General features: G+C 40.7%; 1 protein-coding gene and 1 long non-coding RNA gene across 11 annotated transcripts in view; one reads left to right on the forward strand and one right to left on the reverse strand.

The window, feature by feature from the left end:
- Window positions 1-3,095, forward strand: part of LOC143974413 (uncharacterized) — a 191,371-nt gene extending 188,276 nt beyond the window's left edge. Inside the window, exon 2 of the long non-coding RNA XR_013272217.1 lies at window positions 594-3,095. This is a non-coding gene — a long non-coding RNA (uncharacterized LOC143974413). The remainder of the gene's footprint in view (window positions 1-593) is intronic.
- Window positions 1-12,770, reverse strand: part of SEMA6B (semaphorin 6B) — a 1,482,347-nt gene that overhangs the window by 470,927 nt on the left and 998,650 nt on the right. The gene's annotated exons all lie outside the window — the stretch shown is intronic.

Consider the following 12,770-nt stretch of genomic DNA (forward strand, 5'->3'; position numbering starts at 1 on the left):
GCGGCGGGGCCAGCGACGTCTCCTTCGCAGGCCCCGCCTACCTGGAGACGCGCTCGAAATGAGCAGACTTTTCTCCGGGCGGGAAAAGTCCGCTCATTTCGAAAGTACAGCGGACTGGCACACACACGGGCGGACTGTCCGCTCAAACCAAGTTTGGACGGACAGTTTTACGGAAATTCTGTAAGACTTTGTTCGTCAGACAGTCCGCTGAAAAAGTCCGCTGAAGCCCACACACGAGCGGACTGTCCGCTCAAATGTGTTTCGGCGGACTAAGTTGGGCAGACAGTCCGCCCGTGTGTACGCGGCCTAAGTGTTTTTGTTGCCATAAAATTAGGCATTTAGATAGAATGTGCCTTGCTTTGAAGACTGGACAACATCAGGCCTGTGTTCTTCCCAGGACAGCACAGAGAGACATAGCATTTTTTTCATTGCCTTTTCATGAAAGTATTTCAAGACAACAGTGGGCACCCTACAGTAGATTTTGAGTTAGAAATGGGCAGATAGAGAAATGTGAGCAGTGAGTTATGTTTTTGGCACAGTTGGAAGGAACATTATATATATATATAATCTGCTTTGTCTCTTACTCTTTACAGTAACTGAGCATCGCAAGGTGGAACAGGCAGAGCAGATAACCATGCTAGATGGGAGGAGGCAGACCAGAAGAGGGCCTGAGGAAGATACGGATAATTTCCTAATGGTGGCTGATTTGGCGTGGACTTTCATCTGAGCATTTCCTTATGACCAAGAAGACAAGTGACTTTCATATGGGACTTTCTTTCCACAAACTGCCAAAGACCTTGTTAACCCTGCTCAAAGGAAAGTTGGAGTTCCAGGGACAAAAAAGTTTGACCGCTCAGAAGATACAGGGGTTGAAAGGGAATTTTTTTCCCTCATTTACAATACAGGGGGTTTATTCTGCTCTTTCCTGGAAAAAAGGCCTTCAGAGATGTTGAAGTTTCATATTTTACTATATTATGCTATAAAGTCAAGAGGTCATATGTATTGCTATGGCTATTAATAGTGACTTTGAGAATAATATAGAGTTAGAATTTTAAGAGCATATGTTTTCAGGGATGCCAGTCCCCCCCATTGATATGTAAAGTTAGAGCTGAGCAGACAGGAAGTTGGTGGGAGGGTGTAGTAGAATTTTGGTTGTATGCTATGCACACAGTCACATCTATTGTGCTCATACAAGCACCCATTTCCATCTTAAAGGTATAATACCTTACCTTTTAACCCACTCATAAATAAACAGACATGACCATCTATCTTACATTCTCAGTTACATCAGTGTCACTTCCCCTGCGGGTAATCAGCCTGGTTCTTTTATTTACACATAAACAGGAAGCCACACCCTGGAGGGTATGCCTCCAACAGCCAAACCCCTCTTACACAGTTTGTGACCTCACAGGAAAATTAACAACACAGGATGTTAATGACCATATAAGGACATGACCAGAATAAATGAATTTATACAATAACCAATGAATGATGACTACAATTTCGCTGATAGAAATCCTTAATATACATTGTTCTAGAGAACAATGCATGCCTGGATTATGCTACCCTTCCTTGTGGATGGAAGGTTATCTGCAGATGCATGCTGCGAATCCCAACATGTGCTGATCAGACATAGCAGAAACAATGAGCGTACATCCGCCCATAACCGATCTTTGCAGAGCAAACATATCCCTTCAGACGATCGTCTGTGCAATGCACAGGGGTTCTTTTGCTGGCGGACATACCCCCACTCTGCAAACACCTCTCTCCAAACAACAGGAAATTTACCACTACCTAACAGGTCTCAACCAACGTCAGTCTGCCCCAGGCATCTATTTAGAGAGGGCTGGGGGAGAACGAAAACGGGGGGGGGGACTCTTATGACAATACATATTAAAATACATACATCTTCATAAAATTTTCCACAACAGTGTCATATGATCCCATGTGCCCCTCGATGAAACTTGATCATCTTCTTACACCAGGAAATGAACCAGTCCTTACAGTCCATAAAAAGGAAAACATGGCTTGACATGTAGACTCTGTTCTTCAGAAGAGAGGACATGGTGAGCTGTAGTAATTGCTGGTTGGTCTGGGATCCTCTGTGTCTTGTACGTGGGCTGGGCTTCTTGGGCGTCTCATTGAGGAAAATGTGCTCATCTGCTTGGGCTCTGGTCATGCGTCCAATCAGGCAACAGGAGCACCTCATCACGGCATATAGAAGGAATAGAAACAAAAACAACATGAGTAAATATACCCCTACTTCTTTCAACTATGATCCGCGGCAAAAATAAAGATGCCCACAGATTCCCAGACCCTTAAGAGGATTGCATCCTTCACTAGCTATAGCTCTGGCTTTGCCTCTCAGGGATCCAAGCCCCATCCATATGAACCTTAACTTTGTCACCAGTATCCTCGATCCAAGTATAACAATCTTTACTTATGAATTCACATAAACCCCCCTTGGACTGTAGGAACTTCCTTGTAGCTTCAACAGTTACATGAAAACATCCCATCCTCAATGGATGAGAAATTGTTCAATCATTTCATAAGCTCAAGCCCCCATCGTGTACAAGCAATTCCTTTCCAGCTGTCCCTGCTAGTCTAACCCTCTCTTGGGCCAACAGATCCTCATTATGGACCGTGACTGCGGTTATGGATTGCGACAGCGACATAAAAGATGCTGGGACGAGATTCACCAGCACTCATGAACCTCCTGCATTAGGGGGAATTACCTTAAAAGCTGTAGATCGACATGAATACCAAACTAAAGTTTAAACACGCTTGTGGGCTACCTAGTTATCCTAATAAAAAAAACTGGCAAGAACCAGAGCTATTGTTAAAATTATAATGAATTTTACCCTCTAGAAATGTATTGTTAAATTCTATTGACAAGTGTCTGTTTGGATTTTACTAGTTTGTCATCACTCCTCACACCAATATGAACATCCTATATATCATGTACCGCTGTCATTGCTGGGGCACTAGAGCTCAGTGAAGACCCAGAGTAGACCCAACCATGTGTCCTGTTCACTTTCTTAGCTAGTTGGAAAATGCATTTTAAAAATATAAATAAACAAAGATACTTCTCATCCTTTTGGTGTAGTTGAGCAGCTTCTTGCAGTGACTGGCCTGGTCTCATCCCTCAGCTTCTTTACAACGGCCCAGTCACCTGGTTAGAAAGAAGACTCCTGAACCCTGTGGTGGACCTTTTGGAGTTCATGTTACAGTGATTGCACCTACCCCATCAGCTGAGAACGTAGGTGACAGCTAATGAGGAAGTACTGTACAACTCTGGTTTTGGTTGACCTCCAAACAAACCTCATATGGCAATAAGCCAGACATGTGGGAACTTAATGACTGTGGTCACTGCATCTTACCATCTAGGGTGTAATGCCTGGAACCATTGAAAAAAAAAAGGTTCTTATGGGAGTGTCCTTCACCAGACTGCTGACTCAAATTCCATCAAGGACAAAAGTCGTGGAACCTGTCGTTCCTACTACACAAACTTGGCTAGAATTAGAGTGGTTAGTATTATTGGTTTGAAAAATTGTCTCTCACCACTCTCACCCCCCCTTTTTTTCCTCCTCATTACAAACTGGAGCAGACACGCAGGGTTTAGAATGGTGCAGAAAAAAACAGTGAAATAGCCTATGATACTTTTACCTTCTTATACACCTGTACATACACTTTCAGAAACTCCTTGGATCTGAAAAGATACTTATAAACAAAAGTTATTACTCTGTCCTTCAAAGAATGGTAAACAATACAACATTTGTGTACATTGGTAAGTTGTCATTGATATTCCTCAAAACCGATGATAACTAAACCCTCTGTAATCCTTACTTTCACGTTCTTACTAAAATACAACACCCGCAACACGTAAGAGGGCTGCCGTGGTGGGTTCAGACATCTTCTTGTTAACACATACAAATGAGACAAACATTTAGATACAAATGTGGGGGAGATATTTCATAGTTCAAAATCAAAAATTAAAAACAACCAGATGGAATGCTGCCTTCACTCTTTTAGCGATAGAACAAAATAAATACAATGGGAAAGGCACAAGAGCATCTCAGAATATTGTATGGACCAGCCACACAAAGTTTTAAAATGGGCATGAGAATTTTAACCACAGTTCCTCCTCCTCTGAGAATGACAAAAGCAAGTATTACACATCCATCAACGCACTCACCATTACAGATTTCTGAAACCGCAGTCGCGCTACATCAACTCCAGAGGGATACCCAAAATAGTATCCTTGGACCACCTATATCAATCTTTAAAGCGGTCTAATGGCTTTAGCCCCAAAACTAGGCTTTTTATGTACTGTGCAGCCATCTGTCTATGGGAAGCCTCCAATCCTTCCCTTGCTTGGACCTCCTAGTGCCCATAGCGATTTGAATCAGCTTATCGTCTTACTCCTGCGTCCAGGGAAACCATTGCACCTATTTAGGAGAGCACTGCCAGGTGTCTTTTTCTGCGGTGGATCGGCAGACTACAGCTAGTCTCCCAGCTAGAAACCCGAACCGAGGTGTTATCACCCCCCAAATTAGGTCACTACCCCTCACAGTGTATGCATACACAAGCATTTCCGTTGTACGCCCATACACTGCGTCGCCAGATTAAGCCGCACAGAAAACACAATTACGCCCGCTTATTCTACAGAATAATGTGGCTTCTCTCTGTACCTAGATATTACAACAAATAACATGGATGCCTCCTGTTTGATCTCTACCCAAAACTGTATTACAGTATACACCTTAGAAAAAAACTGAAATTAAAATTTAAAACTCTCTTTCAAACTCCAGTGTTTTCCCTATTGTCCTTCCAAGCACAAATATCATTGTTCAGAAGACCAAGCTCCTCCCACCAACTTCCTGTTGCATGCCCAGCTCTTCAAACTGGTTTATTTCATATCAATGGATAGGAAGAGGGAGGGGGAGCCTAGCCGCATCTCCTTGTCTATCAAGACATAAAAAAAATCCATGGCTGACATAGAAACTCCCAAATATTTATAAAATGAAAATAACACACACCACGTTGTACAAAAACTCAGTTAAAGCTAGTTTTACTATCCACTGAAACCCAGTGCAAAGTAAAGATTTTCACTCAAAACAGAAATTCAATACAGAAAACACAATAGCTTTACTGAAAAGTATGTAAAAAGCACAAAAATAGAATTCACTTAAAAGGAAATGGCGCCTAGAGAGAAGGTGACGGCCCAGACCACATGGCTGCACACACAGGAATTGGAGCAGTTTCCACTTTGGGATGATTTACAAGCTGAAAAGCACAGAATCCTTAAAATTGCACCTCTTAAAATGGCCGCTGACCATGACCTCATGGTGATTACAACAAAAGCCAGGCCACCACAAAATGGCACATTTTCCTGTCAAAACCAAAATCCAATACAAAAATCGCCACACTTATACTGAAAAGTTGATAAAGTAAAAACACAGCTAATCTACAGTAGCTTACATTCACTTAAAGGAAAACAGAAATAATGCCTATAAACAAGGTGGTGGCTCATGTCACATGGTTTCACACATAGGGGAATGGTGTCTGCACCTTCCCCTATAGGAAGATTCACAGGTCCTCAAAATAGCCACCGACCCTGGTCACATGGCAGACTACAAAAGAAAATTGCACCCAAATGCAGTTTTTTCCGCCAAAACCAAGATTTCTTCACTTAGCTACGCAAACTTCTCCCAACAAAATTACACATTTAAGATACCAAATGAACACTTAAACCATTTCCCTCTACATACCACTAGGGACTTTGGCCAACCAAACAGCATATTTTAAAGTGTTAAAGTTACATGAAAAAGCACAACTTAAAACATACACTTTAGGAACAGTTCCACTGAAAAGCATGTAATCTCGCCACATAATTGAGAATGCATACTTAGGAACACATGCTATCCAATGAAACAACACCACATAAACCACAATACTGTACAACACGGCTCAAACATAACAAAGTTCACATTCTCACCCTAAAAGATCACCGGACAAATGTTACTTGCATGCTTGCTCAGAACATTAGAGTTCCCTTCCCACAACCCTTACAACATAAACCAGTTCCTATTGTAACAACAATGCTGGCTGCCCTTCCCCCAAGCCACATGGCACACAATCATCAGTTAAACGCTCTACAAAACTCATGCAATCTACTTATCCCATACACAGGCAAAAATAACAATTCATACACTTTCCATACACAAACATTTGAGCTTGTAAATACAAATCACACACACTCTCACCCACACCCACACACACACACGATCAAACTTCCAGCATTATCTCAAAAAGACGAAAAATTAGTTGTTTTCGCAAAGCGGTGCTTAAAGAGGCCCTGTTCACTCCTATTTTGGCCCGTCATTTTCTGTAGTAGAATTTTGGTTGTATGCTATGCACACAGCCTCATCTATTGTGCTCATATAAGCACCCATTTCTGTCTTAAAGATATAATACCTTACCTTTCAACCCAGTCATCCAAATAAACAGACATGGCCATCCTTCTTATGTTCTCAGTTCCATCAGCATCACTTCCCCTGTGGGTAGTCAGCCTGGTTCTTTTATTTACACATAAACAGGAAGCCACACCCCGGAGGGTATGCCTCCAACAGCTAAACTCCTCCTACACAGTTTGTGACCCCACAGGAAAATGAACAACACAGGATGTTAATGACCATATAAGGACATGACCAGAATAAATTAATTTATACAATAACCAATTAATGATGACTACAATTCCGCTGATAGAGATCCTTAATATACATTGTTCCAGAGAACAATGCATACCTGGATCATGCTATCCTTCCTTGTGGATGGAAGGTTATCTGCAGATGAACGCTGTGAATCCTGACATGTGCTGATCAGACATAGCAGAGACAATGTGCGTACACCCGCCCATAACCGATCTTTGCAGAGCAAACATATCTCCTCAGACGATCATCTGTGCAATGCACAGGGGCCCTTTCGCTGGCAGACATACCCCCACTCTGCAAACACCTCTCTCCAAAGAACAGGAAGTTTACCACTACCTAACAGGTCTCAACCAGTGTCAGTCAGCCCCAGTCAGCTCTTTAGAGCAGGCTGGGAGAGAACGAAAACTGGGGGGACTCTTATGACAATACATATTAAAATACATCCAATATATCTTCATACAATTTTCCATAACAGAGGGGCTTGCGATCTTTTGAAAGAAACATGTAGTCGGACAAAGGGGAGTTATTTTTTGGATGAATGAAGAGGAAGACATGGCTGCCAGAATCTAGAGCGTTGGAGACGTTTTGAGTTGAACTGAGCAAGGAACCATGAAGGACATTAAACCCTAAGTTGAGTAACTTGTTTAGTATACTTATTGCTTATGTTTGTAGGCATATTTTTGTAAGCTATGAGTTGTGTTATCAAAAGAATGTGTGCTCAGACCTTACAGATCCCAGGCCGCGCTACGGAGGCTCAAATGAGATGTAGGCGTAAATAGAAGGACTCACAACCAATGTCGCCAACCCTAAAAGTTACTACCCCCTAAGGGGATGCAACCAGAATCAGAGGAGGTTATTTATAAAAGGGGTTCAATTTAGTGGCATATTAATATCTTATTATTTACCACGTATTTATCACTGCTGCACGCTATGCATATGTTATTTACCATATTACTAATTCCCGCTGCTTACGTAGTTGTCTAGTTTTCTGTCTACGTAGTCAAGCTTGGTCTAATTTATAGCCATCTTTTGTGGTACCTGATTGGCTGTGTTCAGGAATTGTTGTATAATATTGTTGGCAGTGTGTCTCTATTTTCTATATTCTGCATATTAGTAGTAGTTAGCTTTAGGGGGGTTATATATGTACTTCCCTTCCCTCTCTCCTCCTGTGTAATTCATATATACACTCCTCTGGATAGGATCTGATATCTATATGATACCTCTTGTGGCTCTGTGATAGGCTAATGGTGAAGGTGTACCTCTATTTTATGTACACACCCCATTTGAGCAAATTTACAGTGGCGCCGAACCCCTTTTATAAATAACCTCCTATGAGTTGTGTTATATTGCATATCCTACAGTTGTATATGCAGCTTTTTCTGTTTAGTAAAGCATTGATGCACTACAGAAGTCTAAGCTTCTTTGGTTTTACCGCAAGAACCTTAATAGATAAACGCAAAGCAAAACAGCTGTTGAGTAGGAGATCATTTTGGTTTGGCTAACCAAGGCACTGTAGCTTGAGGGAACTTCCAGTTTCTTCTGTAATCTTTGCCTCTAAGGCCTGAAATCTCTAAACCTGCTTGAGTACTGCTTTCTCTCTGGGTAACAGTGCTGTCTTGATCTCATGTCTTGCAGGAGCATCCCTGATTTGCCACCTGTAACCTTGGAAATTGCAGATTCTAATTTGTTACTGAACAGTGCAATCCAATCACATGGAATACGACACCAGTTTGACCTTGAAGAGGCTCTCCTTGCCATTACTGAGAACAGCATGACTCTCACAGAGCCACAAAGGAAATCAACAGTTGCTTCGCCCACAAAATCACCAGCATGTTTAATGTCAGTCAGTGACTTCAGTATATACTTTGGCACCGGCCCGTAGATCTGTTTTTGCCTTCTCGGCCCATGTCCTAATGGCTCTAGCCATCGAGGTAAGGGCTGAGACTGGTCTACAGGCACTACTAGCGGATGTGTGCTGCTTGGCTAGATTAATCTGGCAAGGCGAGGGTAAAAATTCAAAGAAAAATACAATAGCATAACTGGCTAAGCAGTGATGAAAAAATGACAAAGGATGCTACCTGGTGGGAGGTGACTCATTTATATGGTATAACAAGTCTTGGAACTGGGCGGGGCCTACCCATGCATATATGCTGTGATGCTTGTGTCAGGAAAGGTATGTTTGAGCTCCCAGTAGTTCTGATTAATTAGCATTTAACCCTTGCAGTCTGTAATTTTCAGAATTTATTGTTAAATTCCACTGCTCACCTCAAAATAATTTAACCTCCCTGGCGGTATGATTATGTCGGATTTTAGGTGCTGAAAGCGGTACAATGTTTTGCATGGAAATTTGATGTTTTATATTGTAGGCCTGTAATTCTTAGGAATAACTCACTTAAATTTGTCCAAACCAGAGTCTAGTAGACATCCCGGGTATGATAAAATTTGAAAAATAATAAATTAAAATATAATAACTATAAATAATTATACCAAATAACAATATAATAATAATAAAAAAATATTCAATAATGTAATCAAATCAAAAACACTAATTTGCTCAGTTGCAGAATTGTCTGTGTCATATTTGATGACGGATCTCCCCACAAATCACTATCGCTCAATTCTGCGAGTGATTCTAATTGATTATTGCTGTTTTATAAAACCACTTTTGATGTAAAGGGACAGTTTTGGTTGCTATGGACAATCTCCAGTTTCCAGGCAGAAAGAACTATATGCAGGGCACTAGGGACAAAAGGGATGTGAAATAATTACATACAGTAATGTAATCTGTAAGATTACATTATACTGTATGTAATGCGTGTGATTCACTTTGGCGCCCTTCTCCTTAACTATGCATCACAACGCTTGCAGGGAACGGAGCTCTGCTCCGTGATAGATCTGGCGGAGGATGAGCCACTCGCACTGCAGGGGGACAGCGCTAGATCCAGGGGACAAGGTAAGCACACTCATCCTGGATCCTGCAATGCGATCCAGAGTCTGGCTCGGGGTTACCGCTATTGGTTCTGAATTTTCACCCTGAGCCAGACTTGGGAATACCACCGGGGGGGTACCTTCCCTTTTTCTTTTTTTACCTTTGTTTTTATTCTCTTATCACTCTTTATTCTTCTTTTTGTGTTATCCTTTCGATAGATGTTTTTTTTTTTTTTTGCTAGAACAGATGTGACCTTGTACTACAGATTTTCTTTTGCTAAAGCAAAATAGCCTGGAACTACACAATTCCATTTCAGCAGTACCTTCATGGACCCACACCACTTAATAATGCTTCTGCCAAGCAGCAGCTACTTACTTTTTTGTTTATTTATTAAACACAATGGGGGTCATTTACTATAGCGCCAAGAAGTACTGGGCACTATGGCAAATAATAGCACCCATTTTAGCCAAATTAAATTTCAACAGGCGAATGTAAATTTGCGCTATTAGTGGCGAACATATGTTAGTAAATTCTGAATCGGCACTAACTAGCGCTTCCACGTATATGCATATGCCAATACCTACTAAGTTGTTATATAGCACTGCACTGTAACCATGATCCATGTATGTGAAAGAAACATTTTTATGTGATATGTGGTCTACCTCGTGTGCATCTATTGGTGTATATTGCAATTAGTATTCCTAGTTTTTTCCTTATTTTGCTAACTAATGCAGTTATGAATGATTACAGTATTATATAGCAATGTCTGCTATTCTGTAAAGTTACATGTACTAAACATTTAGGTTACCCATTTGTTGTATGTTGTTTTTTATTTTTTAATTTAGGTGACTATAAAGCGATAATTATTCATGTTCATTCTTTAATCATACTACACTAATATGCAGGTCTCATACTTAGCACAATGGCTTAGTGGTCTACTCATATGTCTCCACAGCACTCACGGTACAAGTTCAAATAACAGCCAACCTACCATCCACCAGCTGTAATTATTTTTTCAGTGCACAAGCAAATTAATATAAAGAAATGTAATCTGCTAGTGTGTGTTGTTTGTAATTTCACAGCATAATAGTATTGAATACTTACGTATCATTGCATGCATTTGAAGAGTTAATATAATACAATCAGCCAAATTAAAGTGCATTGGCTAATTGGCATTCACCTATTTTCAGCATATGCTGCTTTGGCTAATTGGCCAACAGTCATTTGCCTTTTTTTCATCAATTCAATCTTTTAATATCTCTCTGTGGCATTTGAACCTATGAGTCCTTCAAAGCCTGAGTTTTTCAAGGTAAAAGTGCTAGCCACTAACCTATTGGGCGTAGCACAATCATACATAGAAAATACATTTACGTCTGGGCGCATGCGTGGAGCTGAGCCGTGCGGTAGTGCCGGCTTAGAGCTCCGTATCCCACGGGACAAACAAGCTTAATAACAGCGGAGGTAACTCACCCTTCTGCACATAAACATTACCATTCAGTGCCCATAACACCCTACCTTACTTTGGAGCCATTTTGGGGGTCACAAGATACATATGAAGCCGAAAACCGGCAAAAAAACAGCACCTCACAGACACAGTAGTATGGCACTGAAACCATCCCCCTCTGAGGTGAGACGCAGGGAGAACAGTAAACAGCCAGCTCACTCAGTAATGCATTTACATTAAAGGCACACAGTCTCTCCAACTCCCTTTCAAATAAAAATGTGGTAGAATTTGAGAACCTTGATATTTCTTCACATAAGGATTTGTCACCTTCTGTAACATTGAAACAAATTGAAAACATGCTTCAAAAATCATTAAAATCGACCTCAGAACTCATCACTACAAACCTCACTAAAGAAATTAGGGAATTAGGCCAGCGTATGTCTGAACTTGAAATTAGAGTAGATGATTTGGAGAATAATACATCAAACTTTGACTCAGAAATTGAGTCTTAAAGAGGAGAACGACATTTTACAATCCAAATTGGAAGACTTTGAAAATCAGAAAAGAAAAGACGCTCTAATATATGTATTAGAGGAATCCCCGAATCCGTGACTGACTTACAAGGTGCTATGATACCACTTTTTCAAGAATTGCAACCAGCTATACCAGTAGAATGTCATGATATGGACAGTGTTCATAGAGCCCTAACAACGAAAAAAACAATCAGTCCACCGCGCGACATTATCGCAAAATTCAATTTCTACCGTACTAAGGAACAATTGCTAAGTACAGCAAGAAATAAAGATTCCTTCAATTTCCAAGGGCATAATTATCAACTATTCGCAGATCTTTCACAAATAACAATCAACAAAAGAAGAACATTGAAACCACTTCTTCAAATATTACAACGCAATGCCATAATCTACCAATGGGGCTTCCCTTTCACTTATCAAAGTTGTAAATATGTGTGCTGGTCTGCCAAGGACCTGCAAACTACCTTACAGAATTTAGGGCTGATAAATGCAAACAGAGACTTAGCCGTCATACGTCAAAAATCATCCCCATCTGCTGGCAATTCCTCTTCCTCCTCCAGCAATGATGAAGATCACAGCCCACATAAAAGAAGTCGCATACAATCCCCAGTTCAAGATCTGACTGATTCTATGGATTGATGACTATTTTATACCAAGGCTACCCTCTCACTTTTTCACCTGTTTCTCTAAATTTTTTTGACCTCTAGCCACGGACTACATCATACAACTACTTGAAGTCACTTTTGACTAGGGCACTGTTTTGTTGTCTTACATTTTTGCTTTTTGTTTGTAAGAATACAATGTATTTGATTGGCTTTCCATGTTCTGCAGGGATGTTCCTTGCACCTCCTCTTGCTACCTTCAGCTGTTCAATGTTCAACGGGCAGTTGACAGTGGCTCATGAACCCTTGGAGGGAGATTCTCTCTCCCTTCAACAGATATGTTAGGAATATATATATGTTATGCTATATTTTCATGATGAATGCAAATTGCATTTTCTTTCTTCGTTTTTTTTTTCTTTTGCCTTTTTTCTTCCCTTCCCCTCTATACTTTGGAGACAAATAATTTCATACACGATCCTTGTTTAAATATAAACATAATTAAAACTCCGTCAATACCATGACTCCATTGAATATCCTATCCTTGAATAC

The sequence above is a fragment of the Lithobates pipiens genome, unplaced genomic scaffold (genome assembly GCF_037356315.1).
Source record: "Lithobates pipiens isolate NorthernLeopardFrog02 unplaced genomic scaffold, aLitPip1_a1.2 Scaffold_13, whole genome shotgun sequence".
Classification (NCBI taxonomy): Eukaryota; Metazoa; Chordata; class Amphibia; order Anura; family Ranidae; genus Lithobates; species Lithobates pipiens.